Here is a 6000-nt window from a genome sequence, read left to right on the forward strand (position 1 = left end):
GATCACAGCAGTTGAACATTTCCTGTGGTACAGTGTACAGTATTGTTCATGAAACACTGAAATTTCATAATGTTTGTGCTTGTCGGGTGCCTAAGAACCTGACGGACAGCCATAAGGGTCAGCAAATGACAAACTTGGATCACTTCGTGTATTACGCTGCAAAAGCCATGACTTTCTGAAAGGAATTAAGAGTTGTGGCTGTATCAGTGCAAGCCCAAACCAAGCAGGTCTCTACAGAGTAGAAACATGCTGGTTCTTCAGTACAAAAAACATTCATAGTGACTTAGTCTGTTAGGAAAGTGGTTGTGACAGTGTTCTGCAATATTCATGGTGTTATTGGTGGAGTTTGTTGGACACAGGACCACTGTGAATGCTGCAGCTTACATCAAAACTTTCGTTAGCCTGTGTCATGCCCTCTGTAACAAATGCCACAACATTAATGCTGATGGTGTCAACTTCTTCATGACAACGTTCTCCCCAATGTTGCAACTCCTGTTAGTGAGAAAATCACCAAATTTGGTTGGGAGGTGCTCCAGCATCCTCCGTACAGTCCAACCCTTACACCATCTGTTTAGTCCCGTGAAGAAATTCTTGACCGGCCAACACTTTGCGATAGATACTGATGTGAGATCAACAGTCTGCATATGGCTGTACTCCAACCAAATGGACTTCTACGAACAGGTCATATTGAAACTGGTACCACAACAGAAAGAAATGTTGAAAATATTGGTGACTATGTAGAAAAGTAGGTAAGAGATGTAAGTTCATTTGTGTTTTTTTTTTTGTTTTGTTACCTATTAATCCTTTTGGTGATAAAAGTATTGTGCATTACTTTTTGATCTTCATTCTTAGTAATAATATTACAGGGTTTATTTTGCTTCGATATCATATTTATAATTGTGTGTCTTCATTCCACCTGGGAATGCTACCTTGATGAAAGTAGGTCACCGATGCATGTTTCAAAAACATGATGGTTGGGGGAAGAGGAGGATCTTGTTTCTGATTGGTCCAAAAGAAAGGGTGGAGGGAAGGGGGGTGCTTGGTGCTGTTAGGAATGTTTACATGCAAAGGTGTCCACAGTTATGATTGGTTTGCCTAGATGGTATGCCCTCTCCCTGAATGACTGTGTGTCTTCTGTGCCAGCTAGCAGATCAAATATGATTACACATACATGTTGCTTAAATAATGCAAATTTCTCTACTATGCCTGGGGAGATGATCTGGCTAGTGTTGGGCAGATAAGTGGAGATCTCTCGTTCACAGCAAGGGCTTCCATGGTGGCTGTGGCTGTGGCCACTTGAGGATTTCCATACATTACCAGCATCTGACTTGCCTTGCTCAACTTGCTAATGCGGTGGGAGTTCCTTGTAATCTAGGTGTGTGTTGGCAGCCATCTTCAATATATCCACTGACATGTTGAGATCTATTTGTCATTATTACTGTGGGTGGGAGATGCCTCAGTCAGAACTGACAAAGCGCCTATGCCTTTTGTGTAAGCCACCAGACCGGAGAAGATTATAAGTCTTCTCAGCCATTACTAGCAATGAAGTTCAAGTGGTGAACTGTCCTGCAGATGACATGCATTCATTTGTTGCAGATATTGCTCACCTCTCTAGAGGTGTAGTTTGTAGCACTGTGCTACACAAATAGTATCTTTGGATAGAAGCACCAGAATTTTACTGTGATGTCATGCAATTTAGTAATGTAGTGGGGTCTGGCAGGGGTTTGCCCACTGCAGTGTGGTATTTCTTATACATACACTAACTTTGGTTAGAAATCAGTAGTGCTTACACAATTTGCTATGACATTATTAGTATGACATGATGTCATTATTTCTACTGATGTGTTCAATTCTAACACCCATACTATGACATCACACACACTAGCAATGTGTTAGTGATTTAACACTGATACATAAATTAGGACCATGCTGCACTGTGCTTGGCTGAGAGCATCATGACGTCAACACGATGCATTGTGATGTGACTCTGCAGCAAGGCGAGAAGTGGCACGATGCTGTGATAGGATGTCATGATGCGATGTGATACAGTGTTGACGTGACATTGAGAGCAGTGAGTTGGAATTTGCTTAATTGAATAAAATGCATACAGTTGTGGAAAATCCTGAAAAATACCTAAAACTTGGGAAGAATGAGAGAACTTACATATCTGCCTGGATGGAGCCTTTGCTGGCGCCTCTAATGATGAAATATTAAATTGTTATTAAAAAACAGTCATAGCCTAGACCTCAAGTGAATTAATATAATTTGTTATTAAAAAACATACACAGCCTACAACCTGTCCCTGTGGTGCCCAAGTTATAAAATGTGGAGTTGGAGAGGTGTTCTTCAATAGCAGTGATAACCAGTTCGGGCACATTATAATTGCCTGAGAGCATCATTACATCCACAGAACATTGGGAATAGTGGGACAGAGCTTGCATAATTGGATAAAATAAGAGAAATGTGGAAATATACTGGGTGATCAAAAAGTCAGTAGAAATTTGAAAACGGAATAAATCACGGAATAATATAGATAGGTACAAATTGACACACATGCTTGGTATGACATGGGGTTTTATTAGAACAGAAAAAATACAAAAGTTCAAAAAATGTCCGACAGATGGTCCTTCATCTGATCAGAATAGCAATAATTAGCATAACAAAGTAAGACAAAGCAAAGATGATGTTCTTTACAGGAAATGCTCAATATGTCCACCACGCTTCCTCAACAATAGTTGTAGTCGAGGAATAATGTTGTGAACAGCACTGTACAGCATGTCCGGAGTTATGGGGAGGCATTTGCGTCGGATGTTGTCTTTCAGCATCCGTAGAGATGTTGGTCGATCACTATACACTTGCGACTTCAGGTAACCCCAAAGCCAATAATCGCACGCACTGAGGTCTGGGGACCTGGGAGGCCAAGCATGACGAAAGTGCCGGCTGAGCACATGATCATCACCAAACGACGCGCGCAGGAGATCTTTCACACGTCTAGCAATATGGTTGGTTCTAATAAAACCCCATGTCATTCCAAGCATGTGTGTCAATTTTTACCTCTCTATCTACATTATTCCGTGGTTTATTAAGTTTTCAAATTTATACTGACTTTTTGATCACCAGGTACATATAACTGAGGAAAATATGAAAAAAATATGGAAAATATGGATAAGTATGTAAAATTATGGAAGAATAAGAGTACTTACATAGCTGCCAGGGTGTGGTATCTTTTGGATTCTCAAATGATATAATATGAAATTGTTAGTAACAAACAGCAACACCCTGGAATACAAGTGATGTGACTTAACGTAATTTATTATTAACAAATAGCACAGCCTGATTCTCTCCCTATGCTACCCAACTTCTGAGTGAACTCCACCCATTCAAGTGTCCCAGTTATAAACAATGAAAATGGAGAGAGGGAACAGGAGAGGAGGCGGAGGAGGCAGTGCTTGATCCTCAGTGGTTCATGGGGATGGGATGAATTTTCCATCATTTTATTGTGCTCCCACTGACTGAGAGGGTTTCCCGCCAAGTTTATATCTCATGATTAGTATTGGGTCCACTTGCATGAGGAGTGTTGCTAGGACTACATGACCACTATCAAGTTATGTCATGACCTTGAATATGAGGGCTATTCAGAAAGTAAGATCCGATGGTCACGAAATGGAAACAACAGTGAAAAACTGATGAAGCTGTGAACAGACGTGTTGGGCAGTGTTTGTAGCATGCCCATTGAACGTACCACCTTGCTCTTTTCAGTTCTGAGCAGAAGTGAGCACGTAAAGATGCCTGGAACAATAGTCTCTAACGGCAAGTGTCCACTGAGAGGTTTTGCCCGATTTCAAGCAGCCCCCATATAATGTAACTGTGATGTATTTTCTTCTTCGTGGCAATTCTCGGCTGCACACTGCACGAGCAATGAGGATACCCCTACAGCGTTTTTGATGCGAAGTGTATGGTCACCTACAGTACAGCCTGGACATGGTTCCCTGATGTTCATCTCTGGTGAAACCAACCCTGGCTATAAAGACAACATTTTCGGTCAGACAGTGAACTGTAGATCAGTGTAGAGAAGCAACAGAAAGCACAGGTTGCTGTGATCTATGATGAGGCTACTGGGAAGTTGGTACAGTGTTATGACAGGTTTCTAAGTCTGAGCGGCAACTATGCAGAGAAGCAGCTGGAAAGTGTAGCAAACTGTTGCAGGTAAAGCATTTTTAATTTTCACTGTGGTTTCCATTTCATGACCAGTTTTTCGAACAGCCCTTGTATAACTCGAACAATTGCCTTGGAGGGGGGTGGGTAGAGGAGATTTCTCCTGGGTCCCTTGATCATTTTCCGGTGGTTCCCCGGGGCGGCAAGAGAGTGTGGTTGACTTTGAAGATAAGTCTCCCAAGTGGATAACCTGATACTGGGTGCATAACATGGCACCAGATGTGATAAGATATTTATCTGTGCCCACTCTTTTTTTACAATACTACTAGTAGGTGCATGCCCTATCAAATAGCCAACAAAAAAGTGTGTAGCAAGACACAAAATTATCAGCCAAAGAAGTAACACATACAATATTGCATGATGAGACATGCGTCTGTTGTTTTTGCTTGGCTGTTGATTGTACAATGTTATAGCCCTAAAAGTGGAAAATATTAATAACAAGGAATTAATTTCTTTGGACTGAATATCGATCCATGCTGTATGTCACAAAATTGGAATGTTATAGTGATTGCCAAGTAAAAGATAGATTATGGTTGGAAACCTGTGAAACTTTGACACCAAGATGCACCAAACTAATCTCTGGTGAAAAAATGCAAACATTTTTACTAAACCTATTAACCATACATGTATATTAAATTTATACACCAAATGTTGGATAAATCATTGAGGAGTGCTGCAATACAGTTATGTTACATTTAAATATTTCGGAACGTAAATTATAAAACACATTACTGATAAAAGTATATATGGTCATATTCTCAATGAACGGATCCTGCTGGTGAAGTAAAATATTCAGAACAATAGTTACAATTATCTTGAGTCACTCATGAAGCACATCCATTTGTTGCGGAAATATCCAAGAAGTAGTTTTCTGCAGGAATGTTGTCCTTGTCTTCCATATGTTCACCATCATGTTGTCTCAGAAATTATGAAGCATGTAACAGATTTTTATAAAGCTTTCACAAAACTCTGTATTTGTTTGAGATGTCTGTGAAATATTCTCCACTACTTTCGAGAATGCTATAACCGCTGTTGACAGACTAACAAATCGATGACGTGTGCGCACAGTTATTGGCCGGTTTGCAAATGCTCGGTGCTCACAATCGGCCAAGCAAAACAGGTCCCTTGGTCAGCCTGCAAGTGGGATTGCGCGGGAGCAGCTGCGAGGCACCACTAAGAGGGAGAAATGGCAAGTACTATAACAGGATTTCCTAGAAATTTTGTTCAGTGTAAGAATTGTCAAAATAATCGAACACATATCTAGTTTTATCTGTAGATACTCAACCGTTTCTGAAAAAACGACGATAAAATTTTCGAGGCATTTACATGGTCCTGAATGAGATTTTCTCTCTGCAGCGGAGTGTGCGTTTTTATGAAACTTCCTGGCAGGTTAAAACAGTGTACCGGACCGAGACTCGAACTCGGGACCTTTGCTTTTCGCGGGCAAGAGCTTCTGTGAAGTTTGGAAGGTAGAAGAGGAGGTACCGGCAGAATTGAAGCTGTGAGGACGGGTCGTGAGTCGTGTTTGGGTAGCTCAGAGTGAATAGATCAACGAAGAACCTAAACGGGTGTCATCGGACGTCCGCCCCGAACAAATTCAACGATCAATATAGAACAAAATTTAAAACATGGTAGAGCACTTGCCTGCGAAAGGCAAAGGTCCCGAGTTCGAGTTTCGGTCCGGCACTCAGTTTTAATTTGCCAGGAAGTTACATATTTACAATGTATTTTATGTGCTTTTTGCCGCGCAACATCCTCAGACGAAATGGTGGTGCTCAGTGGTTA

The sequence above is a fragment of the Schistocerca nitens genome, chromosome 12 (assembly GCF_023898315.1).
Source record: "Schistocerca nitens isolate TAMUIC-IGC-003100 chromosome 12, iqSchNite1.1, whole genome shotgun sequence".
NCBI lineage: Eukaryota > Metazoa > Arthropoda > Insecta > Orthoptera > Acrididae > Schistocerca > Schistocerca nitens.